We start from the raw sequence: 15002 nt of genomic DNA, 5'->3' as shown, positions 1-15002 counted from the left end.
ATTTTATTTTATTTAATTGCTGTTAACATTTATTTGGATCAAGGTTCTATTCTATTTCAGGACTTGTTGGTATATGCGAAGCAATCAAAAAAAGGAGATTATACCAATAGATCGGGAAATTGAAAGAACGTGCAGACAGAACCTGAAAATAAAGAGGAGATTGGAGTTTACCATGGTTGATAATTTGGGAAACGGTGCTAATAATGGTCAAGGGGCTGTAGAAATTCCAAGGGAGCAAGGACCAAGAACATTAAGATATTATGTACTTCATACTGTTACAGGAGTGCATTCATGTATTACACCTCCAACCATTGCTGCCAACAATTTTGAGATTAAGCCTGCAATCCTTCAAATGGTCCAAACAACTGTTTAGTTTGGAGGTCTGCCAACAGAGGACCCCAATTTACACATAGCTAATTTTCTAGAGTTATGTGCAACGTTCAAGATGAACGGGGTGAGTGATGATGCTATAAGACTGAGGTTATTCCCATTTTCACTGAGGGATAGGGCGAAGAGTTGGCTGATATCTTTACAGGCAAATTCTATCACTACATGGGAGGAGTTAGGTCAAAAATTCCTTGCCAAATTCTTTCCTCCAGCAAAGGCTGCAAAGTTAAGGGGCGAGATTAATATTTTTTATCAGATGGAAGGAGAGTCACTGTATGATTCTTGGGAGTGCTTTAAGGAGTTGTTAAGGAAGTGTCCACACCATGGAATAGAAAAGTGGATGCTGGTGCATAATTTTTATAATGGGTTGAATGGAACCACGAGAATATAGATGCTGCGGCGGGAGGTGCCTTTATGAGTAAGAGTGCTAATGAGGCATATGAGCTATTAGAGGAGATGGCGATGAATAATTACCAATGGCCAACTGAAAGGGGACAACCAAAGAAGATGGCTGGAATGATGGAATTGGATGCTATATCCATGCTTACAACTCAAGTAGCGGCCTTGACAAAGCAACTACAAAAGACTACACTCCCATCTCCAGCAATGCAAGTTCAAAACCTTTGTGAAGTGTGTGGTACAAACCATCAACCAAACCAATGCTCTGCTATAGATATGAATAATATGCCCATGGAAGAAGTACAAGCTATAGGGAATTATCTGAGGCAACCTAATAACCCCAATTCCATGACCTATACACCAGCTTGGAAGAATCGTCCTAATTTTTCATGGTCTAACAACCAAAACACTCTCCAACCTTATCTTCCACCTCAGTCACCATATCAACCTACTCAAAATAGGCTACCTTATCCACAACAATATGCACACCAAAATCCTCCACCTGGCTATTATCAACCACAAAATAGACCACCTCACCAAATGCCAATGAAACCAGCTGAACCCCAACCTGATGTACTTAACAAATTCATGACTGAAACCAGGGCATCTATAAGAAGTTTGGAGACTCAAATAGGGCAATTGGCTACTTTAATAACTAATAGAGCTCAAGGAAATTTTCCTAGCACTACAGAAGTTAATCCTAAAGAATAGTGCCAACCTATTACTTTGAGGAGTGGAACGAGGTATGAAGGGCTAAAGAAGAATCAGTCAGAAGAAGAAGAAAAGAAGTTGAATGATGAAAAGGTTACTGAAGACCTTAAGAAAGAAGAGGAGACCCCACCTGTGAATATTGAGCATCATGTTAGAATTCCATATCCACAAAGACTTCGCAAGCATAATTTGGATAAGCAGTTTGCAAAGTTTTTAGAGGTGTTCAAGAAGCTACATATTAATATACCGTTCGCAGAAGCATTAGAACAGATGCCTAGCTATGTAAAGTTTATGAAGGAGATTCTCTCTAATAAGAGAAAGATGGGTGACTACGAAACAGTGGCGTTAACGGAAGAATGTAGTGCGATCTTGCAAAGGAAACTTCCTCAAAAATTACGAGATCCTGGGAGTTTTACTATTCCATGCACGATTGGAGAGTTTGAATGTAAGCATGCACTTTGTGATTTGGGGGCAAGTATTAATTTAATGCCTTTGTCAGTATTCCGTAGACTTGGTTTGGGGGAAGCTAGGCCAACCACAGTAACATTGCAGCTGGCTGATAGATCTGTGAAACATCCACGTGGTATTATAGAAGATGTATTGGTAAAGGTGGATAAGCTTATATTTCCAGCTGATTTTATAGTTCTTGATATGGAGGAGGATGAGAATGTTCCTATTATTTTGGGGAGACCATTCTTAGCAACTAGGAAAGCATTGATAGATGTGCAAAAAGGAGAGTTAAAGCTGAGAGTTCAAGGGGAAGAAGTTGTATTTAATGTGTTTAAGGCTATGACTTATCCTAAAACAAGTGATAGTTGTTTCTCATTTGATGTGGTAGAAGAAGTAGTAGGAAGAAAAGAAGTAATTGAGGATCCTATTCAAATAAGTCTTACAGTTGATGATGTAGATGGTGAGGAAAATGAATAAGCGATGATGTATTTGAAGTGGATAAAATCCTCTGAGCCATAGAACCATAAGAAATTTGAAGAATTGGGTGAGGGACCGGAAAGACCATTACCATCGATTGTGAAGCCACCTCTTTTAGAACTGAAAGTTTTACCAAACCATCTCCGTTATGCTTATCTTGGTGAAAAAGAGACTCTTCCAGTTATAGTTTCATCACTTCTTTCGGAAGAAGAAGAGGATAAGTTGTTGAGGGTGTTGAGGGCTCATAAAACTGCTATAGGGTGGACTCTGGCTGATATAAGAGGAATTAGCCATCAACAGTTATGCATAGAATTCTCATGGAAGATGATGCAAGACGGACTATTGATGCTCAACGAAGACTTAATCTGACAATGAAAAAAGTGGTGAGAAAAGAGATTTTGAAATGGTTAGATGCTGGAGTGATTTACCTTATTTCTGATAGTGCGTGGGTGAGTCCAGTACAAGTAGTACCTAAGAAGGGTGGTATGACGGTGGTGAAGAATGAAAGTAATGAACTGATTCCATCAAGGACTGTGACGGGTTGAAGGATCTGTATAGACTATCGGAAGTTAAACAAGGCAACTAGGAAAGATCATTTTCCTTTGCCTTTTATTGATCAAATGTTGGATAGGTTGGTGGGACATAATTGCTATTGTTTTCTAGACGGGTACTCAGGCTATCATCAGATTGTAATTGCACCGGAGGATCAAGAGAAGACGACGTTTACATGTCCTTATGGAACTTTTGCTTTTAGACGAATGTCATTCGGGTTATGTAATGCACCAGCCATGTTTCAACGATGTATGATGGCAATATTTTCTGACATGGTTGAGAAGGGGATTGAAATTTTTATGGATGATTTTTTGGTTTATGGGTCCTCTTTTGACACGTGTTTGACTAATTTGGAGCTGGTGTTGAGGAGGTGTGAAGAGTCGCATTTGGTGCTTAAATGAGAAAAGTGCCACTTTATGGTAAATGAGAGAATTGTATTGGGGCACAAGATTTCTAAGAAAGGCATTGAAGTAGGGCAAAAATTTCAACGATAGAGAATTTGCCACCACCGGTTTCAGTAAAAGGAGTACGGAGTTTCTTAGGTCATGCGGGATTCTATAGGAGGTTTATCAAAGATTTCTCCAAAGTTTCGAAGCCACTGTCCACTTTGTTAATGAATGGGGTTACGTTTGATTTTGATGAGAAGTGTCAACAAGCTTTTAGGATACTTAAGGAGAAATTGATCTCGGCACCTATAGTTGTTGCGCCTCAATGGGATTTTCCATTTGAACTGATGTGTGACGCTGGTGATTTTGTGGTTGGGGCAATGCTGGGACAAAGAGTTGACAAGGTCTTTAGAACGATTTATTATGCAAGTTGTACCTTGAATGATGCTCAAATGAATTACGCAACTACAGAAAATGAGTTGTTGGCCATAGTGTTCGCTTTTGATAAATTTCGGCCATACTTGATTGGGAATAAGGTGGCTGTTTACACGGACCATTCTACGATAAAGTATCTTATGACCAAGAAAGATTCTAAGCCTTGTCTTATTCGGTGGATTTTGTTGTTACAAGAATTTGATGTGGAAATAAAGGATAAGAAGGGTACTGAGAATTTGGTGGCAGATCACTTGTCTAGATTGGAAGTTGATGAAGATTTTAAAGATAAAGAAGTTCATATTAATGATGCTTTTCCTGATGAGCAGCTGTTTGAAGTAAGTGTTTGCAAGGATGTTCCATGGTTTGCAGACTATGTTAATTATTTGGCTACTAAGGTTATACCTCCCGAGATGACAAGACAACAACTAAAGAAATTTTATTCTGAGGTGAAGCATTATTATTGGTAGGAGCCTATTTTGTATAAACATTGCCCTGATCAAGTTATTCGAAGATGTGTGCCCGAAGAGGAGATGTTGTCAATCTTAACTCACTGTCATAGTTTGCATTGCGGTGGTCATTTTGGTGGAACAAGAACAGCAGCGAAGGTTTTGCAAAGTGGGTTTTACTGGCCTACATTATTTAAAGATGCTAATGATTTTGTTAAAAGTTGTGATCGTTGTCAATGGACTGGGAATATGTCCAGAAGAGATCAAATGCCAATGACTGGTATTTTGGAAGTTGAGTTATTTGACGTATGGGGGATAGACTTTATGGGACCTTTCCCATCATCGTATAATAATAAATATATTTTGCTTGCAGTAGATTATGTTTCTAAATGGGTAGAAGTCGCAGCAATGCCTACTTGTGATGGGAAGGAAGTACTTAAATTCCTTCATAAAAATATCTTTACTCGATTCGGCACCCCCAGAGCAATTATTAGTGATCGGGGAAGTCATTTTTGCAACAAGTGGTTCACTGCTCTTTGTGCTCGCTATGGTGTTCATCATCGAAAGGCGTTATTCTATCACCCAATTTCTAATGGCCAAGTTGAAGTGTCGAATAGGAAAATAAAAGGTATTTTGGAAAAGACAGTAAATACTTCGAGGAAGGATTGGTCGAAGAAGCTCGATGATTCACTGTGGGTGTATCACACTGCATTCAAAACTCCGATTGGTATGTCACCCTATCGATTGGTGTTTGGTAAGGCTTGTCATCTACCGGTGGAACTGGAGCATAGAGCTTATTGGGCTGTGAAAAAGTTAAATGTTGATCTCTTCATGGCGGGGCAGAATAGGCTTATGGAGATAAATGAGCTTGAAGAATTCCAAAATGAAGCTTATGAGAATGCGAAGATCTATAAGGAGAATTCGAAGGCCTTTCATGATAAGCGAATATTGAGGAAGGATTTTCAACCAGGGGATAAAGTCTTGCTATTTAATTCCAGACTTAAACTTTTTCCTCGTAAATCGAAGTTGCGATGGTCAGGACCGTACACGGTAGTTGTGTCACTTCCTTATGGAGCAGTGCAAGTTCATAGTGAGAAGACGGGACATTTTAAGGTGAATGGTCAGAGGTTGAAGCACTATTTGGAGGGTCCGGTGGAAAAATGCAAGTCCGTGGTGAAGTTGGAACCAATTTGATCTGAAGATAAATAAGAGTCCAGCTAAAAGACGTTAAAGACAGGGCTTTGAGGAGGCATTCCTCAATTTATTTATTTATTTTTCTTTTACATTTTTAAAACATTTTTTATTTTTGTATTTATTTGATTTGGAACAATGTTTAGGGAATTTGTTTTAGTTGTTATTTTTATTTTTAATGTATTGTATGAACCATGAAAATCGTGAAGAAAAAAAACGCAAGAGTTTTTAAGAAAAAGGTTAAAAAAAAATGATGATTGAAGGTGCAGTAGCGCTACAGCGCTAATAAGAGGGCGCTACGACGCTTATCTCATAACCAAAAAGAGTATTTTGAACGATCATTAGCGCTACAGCGCTGGTCTTGTAGCGCTACAGCGCAAGTTTTAGAGAAGAAAAAAAAAAGAATTTTGAAGTTATAGAGCGCTACATCGCTGGTCTTGTAGCGCTACAGCGCTAGTTCCAGAGGAAAAGCCCAGATCGTTATAGAGCGCTACAGCGCTGGTATTGTAGCGCTACAGCGCTCTGACCAGATTGTTTTTAAAAACCCAGGGGGTTTCGGATTTCATTTCATTCAGCCTCATTTTTCTTGTTCTTCTCGTGTTCTCTCTCCCAAGGCCTCCCTAGATCTTCCATTGTAGTTATTACCCAGAAAATTTCACCTTACATTCTCCCTTGATTTCTCTTCTATCTTAGCCTTTTTATCCTTCCCTTGATTTCTTTATTCTCAAACCCATTCCAATTTCTCAATTCAGATTTTGAAAACCCTAGAAATTCAAAGTTTTAATTTCTTGTTGAAGATCGAAATTTTCAAGGGGTTATACTCATTCAAGCACAAGGGAGTCCATTTCAAGGGTTAGTAAGTATTTCCATCCCCTCTTATTCTCAAATTTTTGATGCATTTGGGATTGGATTGCATTGTTGATTGTTGTTGGTGGATTGATTTTTGGGCTTTGATTTGGGGTATTTGGTTATTGTGTTTGTAAGGTTGAGAATCTTTACTGGTTGTGAAGAGGAAAAGTGTTTAATGTAAGGGGAGGTGCTGTTAAAAATTATGTATTTTGAGTTGGTGAGAGTGTGGATAATGGCTCCAAAAAGTAGAGCGGGTAGGAATAAGGATAAAGGGAAAGGACAAGCGTCTGCTTCTCAAATAATAGATGATACTGCAGAGCCAAAATATGATGAAATGAGGTTTATTAATTTTCAGGCTCAAGAGCGTTATGAGAAATTTGTTAGAAAACCCTTAATTCCTGAGCGTGAGGTAGATTATCAGTCTGACCATTTTCATCATCAGATTTTTGAGTTAGTTAGAGCAAATATTGTGGCTAGGAAGTGGGAAGATTTTGTGAAAAATTTGGCACAAGCAAATGTATCATTGCTGTATGAGTTTTACGCCAATCTACGGAATAAACACAATGATACCGTTTTTGTTTGAGGTAAGCACGTGCCTTTTACTGCAGAGGCCATTAATAAGGTGTTTAAGGTCCCACACATAAAACAGGAGGAGGAGTACACTAAGTTTTTGAAGGGATACATAGATTATACTGTTGTGGCTGAAAAATTATGTTTTGAAGGTGCTCCTTGGACCTTATCTGGCTCTTTACCAAAAAGTATAGCGTCTTGTCAGCTGAATGTTGAAGCCAGATTTTGGGCCTTCTTTGTTTGTGCTCGATTCATGCCAGTAAGTCATGTGTCTGACATGACTAGGGATTGAATACTTCTCATGTATGCTTTGGTGACCGGGATGACTCTAAATCTGGGTTCATGGATTAAGGATAATATTGAGTTCATTGAAAAGGGTCATACTACTGGAGGTTTGGGCCATGGATATGTCATCACCATGTTATGTCTTAAGGCTGGAGTTTCGGAGTTTGTGACTGATATATATCAGTTGTTGCAGCAGCCTTTATCGATTATTCTGATGAAGGATTATCCCGAGCCTGTTTTATATGTGCCGCAAGCTAGGAAAAAGGGGAAGTGTCGTGTTGAAGCCGAGGTGGAAGAAGAGACTGATCCAGTGCTGCCGGGCGGTAATAGTGATCAGTGCATGCAGCAGGTCAGTGATAAGCTGGATTATCTTATCCAACAAAATCAATATATGGTTCAACAACAGCACATGATGAATCAGTATATGGGTCAAAGGTACGAATATGAGGTGAATCATGTGGCTCGTTTGAACAATCTGGTGAGTCGGTGGTCCTTAAATGAATCGGATCAAACTTATTTTGCGCCACCACCACCATATCTGCCGTATTCTCCATTCTACTCTCCGTCTCCGCATCCGTCATTTGTTGGTTTTCCAGGGCCTCAGCCTCCGCAGTCCCAACCTTTCGAGGGACCTTCGTTTCAGCCGCCACCACCGCCATACTGACGTGGCTGGTCAGGTAAGTCTCTGTTCTCATTCTTTATATACTTAACATTGTGGACAATGTTCGGTTTTAAGTTTGGGGGAGAGATTTATTTCTTATGCGTTTTTGTTTGTTTTACGGTTTGTTTGTTTTTAATTTTCATTAGTTGTTCGTTTGGAGTCATGTTTTAGAGTATAAATTAAGTTGATAATAATTGCCATTTCAATATGATTGATTGTTTTGTAGTATAATCCAAAGGAAAAATTGATGTGTTTCTAAAAATAATCTGTGTGCTTGGTTAGATTACTTTGTTTTTTCACTGTGATTTGTTGACATTAGAGATCTATTGCTCATACATTGCAAATGTTATACTTGAGTTATTTTATGCATGTCAAATTTGTATTGTGGATTGAAAAGTTTGAAAAATTCTAGAACCTGCTTGCTTACTATTTGAGATGAAATTTGAAACAGTACACATTTAGGAAAATGATATAGGCAATTTTTGGACTGGTTGTGCCTTTCAAGCTAACCTTATTAAATTTTATCCTTAGTCAACCCTTTTGAGCCTTATAACAATTTTCTTGATTAACACATTCTTTTGAGCCTAACTGTAAAATGAAATACCATTTACTCTTTTTGACCCATATCATGAGCATGAAAATTATTATATGAGGGGAGTGAATGTGTAATGGGATGTTTGTATTGTGTTATTAAGGAAATTACTTTTGATTGAGAAAGATATTGAAAAAAAAAAGAAAAGAAAGTGAAAAGTGATTATGCTCTCAAATAATTATTTATTGAAAAATCAAAGTTTGGGGGAGTTTATTGAAGAAAAAAAATATATATGTATATTCTCAATCATTGCACAGAAAAAGGGGTAACAAGGGATGAGTGATGTGAAATTGTTGGGAAAGCTTGTTTAGTGGAATGCTTGTGTTATGATTAAGCCTAAAATTGTCTCTTCATCTACCTATACCTAAGCCTTTTATTACAACCTTTATAAAGTCCTATTGATTCTCATTTGTGCATTTGTTTATATTAATGGAGAATAGTAAGTAATGCAGGCATATGGACTATTTGAGTTTGTGGTTAGTTGGTGAGAATTTGATGTGCATAAAGTGGTTCAATTATCTTATTTGCGAGTTATGAGTAAATGAGTTTTGGTGTTGATAAATTGCAGTGAAATGGTGAAGTGATTGAGACTGAAAATCTAGATTAATGTTTAAATAACATAATTGTTTTTCCTGCGAATTATATATGCATAACATTTTTGAGTGTTGAATTGGTTGGTTATGTCAATGTGGTTTGTTAGGTTTGAGTCTAGTTAGATTCTTTACTCGAGGGCGAGTAAAAGGTTAGGTTGGGGGAGTTTGATAAACGAGTTTTAGGCTCGTTTATGGTCTAGTTTTTAGGGTGTTTTTCGTTAGTATAGGATTGTTTTATTTCAGAATTATGTTCGTTTGTTCATGTTTCAGGATTTCCATGCTAAATTGGTAAAAAGAGTGAAAAGGAGGGAAAGTGGAACAAAATCAGGTTTTTCGGGATTGATATGTGCAATTTTGGGTGCTGTTAGTAGCGCTATAGCGCTATCAAGGGAGCGTTGTAGCGCTACAAAGGACTTCGATGCATGAATGTTTCTGACTTTAGCGCCACAGCGCTATCATGAACAATTAAGCAGCGCCACAGCGCTAGCAAGCAAAATTTCCAGGTGTTTTGGTTCTGACTTTAGCGCTACAACGCTTCAATAAGAGCGCTACAACGCTAGTGCACTAAATTTTGAGGCATTTTGCCACTGACAATAGCGCTACAAATACAGCGCTGGTGACGCGATTTTCAGATTTTAGATGACTTTTTGAAGGGTAATCCGGTATTTTTACTTGGGAATTTTGGAGGGCTATTTAAGGAACATGATGCTGCGAATTTAGGAGGACGGGAAGTTTTATAAACCCTAGATAAAAAGAGGCTGCTGTAATTATTTTCTCTGTTTTTCATCTGAATTCTGAGGTTACTTTTTTGAACAATTATTTGCAGTTTATTTTCATCATGGCATTTATGAACTAATTTCTTTTATCTAGGAATTAATGTAGTCACTGAGATTTCTATTTAATTTTATTATAAGTTTCTATTGATACTTCTTTTCTATTCTAATCTATATGATGTGTGTTTAATGCTAGTAAATACTTGATCACTATTTGCTTGGTTTAATGGTTTTGATTCAAAATTCGAAAGATGAGAATTGAATATGCTATCATTGTATAGACATAGGGTACATATTGGACGAAAGTACCTATATGACTTGTGTAGTAATTAGGTTTCCATGTTTAATGTCTTTTATATGTTCAAGTTTATCACAGAAATGTAGAAAACTTGCATATAGATTGAGATCTTATATCTTGAAAAAGAATAGGAATCGATTATATTAACCTGCTATTAGAATAGAAAGAAGAGATTTATAATTTATTATTAGAATTCATAAAATGAACAGTTGATGAAATTAATTCCTAGGTTGTTTTTATTATTGATTCTTAAGTAGTGATTCATTGTTTTGTTTCCAGTTCTTTAATTTTGGTTCATAGTTTATAGGAGTTCTTTTATTTTTTATCGTTCACTTAAATTTTAATTAACCAAATAAAATTCGAAAATCAATCAGTGGTACTTGGGAGATAGTCCATGTGGGACGATATCCGTTCTTATGGAATTTACTACTTGACACGACTATGTATACTTGCGTACAGAAAATTCAGAGCAAGAGTCACACATTAGTGTGATTAACACCCTTTCGGCGCTCTTTTGGGTGCACTGACTTCCATGCAAATTATTACAGGTGACCGAGGCACTCGTTAGGGTGATTACCCAAGATATGGACTCGTCTCGATTCACCGAGACACGGGTTTGGGTCAGGAGTTCTGCACTGGACTCGCTCGGATGCACCAAGTCACGCATTAGTGTAATTAACACCGTCTCGGTGCTCTTTCAGATGCACCGTCTCGGTGCTCTTTCAGATGCACTGACTTCCATGCAAATCATTACGGGTGACCAAGACACTCGTTAGGTGTATTACACAAGATATGGACTCGTTTTGATTCACCGAGACACGCGTTCGGGTCAGGAGTACCGAGCTAGACTCGTTCAGATGCACCGAGTCACACATTAGTGTGATTAACACCCTTTCGATGTTCTTTCGGGTGCACCGACTTCCATGCAAATCATTATGGGTGACCGAGGCACTTGTTAGGGTGATTACACAAGATTTGGCCTCATTTCGATTCACTAAGACACGGGTGTGGGCCAGAAGTCCGGCGCTGGACTCATTTGGATTCACCGAGTCACCACATTAGTGTGATTAACACCATCTCGGTGCTCTTTCGGGTGCACCGAATTCCATGAAAATTGTTACAGGTGATCAAGGCACTCGTTAGGGTGATTACACAAGATATGAACTCGTTTCGATTCATCGAGACACTCATTCGAGTCAGGAGTATCGAGCTAGACTCGTTCAGATGCACCGAGTCACGCATTAGTGTGATTAACACCATCTCAATGCTCTTTCGGGTGCACCGACTTCCATGCAAATCATTACGGGAGACCAAGGCACTCGTTAGGGTGATTACACAAGATATGAACTCATCTCGATTCACTGAGACACAGGTTCGAGTCAGGCGTTCCGCACTGGACTCGCTCGGATGCACCACGTCACGCATTAGTGTGATTAACATCGTCTCGGTGCTCTTTTGGATGCACCGACTTCCATGCAAAACATTATGGGTGACCGAGGCACACGTTAGGGTGATTACACAAGATATGGACTTGTTTTGATTCACCGAGACACGCGTTCGGGTTAGGAGTATCGAGCTAGACTCGTTCGGATGCATCGAGTCACGCATTAGTGTGATTAACACACTTTCGGCACTCTTTCAGGTGCACTGAATTCCATGCAAATCATTGCGGGTGACCAAGGCACTCGTTAGGGTGATTACACAAGATTTGGACTCATTTTGATTCACCGAGACACAGGTGCAGGTCAGAAGTCCGGTGCTGGACTCATTCGGATGCACCGAGTCACGCATTGGTGTGATTAACACCCTTTCCACACTCTTTCGGGTGCACCGACTTCCATGCAAATCATTACGGGAGACCGAGGCACTTGTTAGGGTGATTACACAAGATCTGGACTCGTTTTTATTCACCAAGACATGCGTTCGGGTTAGGAGTACCGAGCTAGACTCGTTTGGATGCACCGAGTCATGCATTAGCGTGATTAACACCGTCTCGACGCTCTTTCGGGAACACCGACTTCCATGCAAATCATTACGGGTGACTGAGGCACTCGTTAGGGTGATTACACAATATCTAGATTCGTTTCGATTCACCGAGATACGGGTTCGGGTCAGAAGTCTGACACTGGACTCGTTCAGATGCATCGAGTCACGCATTAGTGTGATTATCACCCTTTCGGCGCTCTTTCGGGTGCACCGACTTCCATGCAAATCATTACGGGTGACCGAGGCACTCGTTAGGGTGATTACACAAGATTTGGACTCGTTTCGATTCACCAAGACACGGGTTCGGGTCAGAAGTCTGGCACTGGACTCGCTCAGATGCTAATCTCTCATAAATTGAGAACGAATTTGGTAACCATTTAGTAATTATCCTACTAGGTTTGATATATGGAATATTTTGATCGTGTTTAGTGTTACTTATGGTACTAACATCCTTAATACCCCATTTACTCGCCCAACAACCCTACTAATGAAGGGAACCACATAATTTGTACTACAATTTGCAACCTTTGAGCCAATCTACCATAATTTTAGAACTAATTTAGTAAACATTCACTAATAAGGTTACTAGGTGTGACATTTAAACAATTTGACTATGTCCGGTATTACTAAAAGTACTAATATCCGTTAATATCCCATTTAATTACTCGAGAGCACTAATAACATGGAAACCACATCATTTTTACTCACAATTTGCAACTTCCAAGCAAATGTCTCTCAATTTGATAGTTAATTTGGTAACCATTCACTAATTAGGTTACTAGGTGTAATATTTGAAAGATATTGAACGTGTCTACTGTTACTTATATCTCCAATATCTCATTTACTCACTCAACATCCCTTCTAATGAAGAGAACTACATCATTTATACTCACAATTTGCAACCTCTGAGCGAATAAATCAAAACTTGAGAACTAACTTGGTAACCATCCACTAATTAGGTTACTAGTTATGATATTTAGAGCAACTAACTATGCATACTTCCTATAATTGTACTAACATCCCCTAATATACCACTTTGTTACTCAGGAGCCCTAATAATGAGAAAACCACATTATTTGTATCCACAAATTGCAACCTCCAAGCTAATCTCTCATAATTTGAGAACGAATTTGGTAACCATTTTCTAATTAGGTTACTAGGTGTGATATTTGAAACATTTGACTATGTCTAACGCCACTAATAGTGCTAACATTTGAAAATTTTAATTTTGGTTGACGAAAAAAACGTCATCAACAAATACTATTTAAAACTGAATTTATTTAATATTTAAGAATAATTAAATAACATTTTCATGTACTAATCAAGACCTCAAGAACAAATGCTTTAAAAAACAGACCTCATGAGCAAATGAAAATATTATTTCAAGTACTTGTTTAACATATAATATATCAATCTCGACTTTATGACAGAAAGTGGCCAAAGAAGTGTGATTTTTGTCGATTGCACCCAATATTGCCCTTGAGTTATAGGTTTTGACCACCTTTGCTGATTATGTACCATTTTGGACGTATCCAACAGTCTAATCATCGACCCATGCGTTCCAAGATCAACAACGGTCCTAATAAAGAATGTTCTTTATGAAATAAAGTAGCCAAAGTAGTGCGGTCGACTCACCCTTAGGTTGTAAGATTTGATCACATTTGTTAATTACGTGTCATTTCGGACGTATCTAACAGTGTGATCGCCAACCCATGCATTTCAAGATTAATAATGGTGCTAATAAAGAGTGTTCATTTTTTAAATAAAGTAGTCAAAGTAGTAAGATCTTTGTCGATCACACTCGATTTTTCCCTTAAGTGGTAGGCTTCGACCACCTTTGCTAATTATGTGCCATTTTGGACGTATCCAACGATCCAATTGCTGAAGCGTGCATTCCAAGATCAACATTTCTACTAAATAGTGTTATTTACAAAATAAAGTAGCCAAAGTAGTGCAATCTTTGTCGATCACACTTGATCTCACCCTTAGATTGTAGGAATTGATCACCTTTGCTAATTATGTGTCATTTCGCGCGTATCTAACGATATGATCGTCGACCCATGCATTCCAACACCAACAACGGTGCTAATAAATATATATATTTTTTAAATAAAGTAGTCAAAGTAGTGCGATCTTTGTCGATCACACTTGATATTGCCCTTAAGTGGTAGGCTTTGGCCACCTTTGCTAATTATGTGCCATTTTGGACGTATCCAATGGTCTGATTGCTGACCCATGAATTACAATATCAACAAGATAACAACGACCCTACTCAAGAGTGTTCTTTATGAAAGAAAATGGTCAAAGAAACATGTTCTTTGTCGATCACACCCGATATTGTCCTTAGGTGGTATGCTTTAACCACTATTATCACTCGCTAACCAGGGCGTTACACCACTCATAATTTTAAAACTAATTTGGTAACTATTTACTAATTAGGCTACTTATGGTGAGATTTGATACATTTGAATATGCCTAGTGTCACTAATTGTACTAACAATCTGCGAGGTAATCTCTCACAATTTGATAACTAACATGGTAATCATCTAATAATTAGGTTACTAGATGTGATATTTAGAATTTTTTTTACTATGTCTAGTACTAAACATCCCTTAATATCACACTTAACATCATTTTTACTCACAATTTGCAACTCCAAGAAATTTCTCACAATTTGCGAACTAATTTGGTAATCATTCACTAATTAGATTACTAGGTGTGAGATTTGGAATATTTTGACTATGTTTAGTGTCACTAATTATACTAACATCCCTTAATATCCCAGTTAGTCACTCGAGAGCCCTACTAATGAGGAAAATCGCGCCATTTGAACTCACAAGTCGCAAATTCGAAGCTAATCTCTCATAAATTGAGAACTAATTTGGTAGCCATTTAGTAATTATGCTACTAGGTGTGATATATGGAATATTTTGATCATGTTTAGTGTTACTTATGGTACTA

This window comes from Humulus lupulus, chromosome 7 (genome assembly GCF_963169125.1).
Source record: "Humulus lupulus chromosome 7, drHumLupu1.1, whole genome shotgun sequence".
In the NCBI taxonomy this organism is placed as follows: Eukaryota; Viridiplantae; Streptophyta; class Magnoliopsida; order Rosales; family Cannabaceae; genus Humulus; species Humulus lupulus.
The sequence above is the reverse complement of the archived record's forward strand: the minus strand, read 5'-3'. Positions refer to the sequence as shown.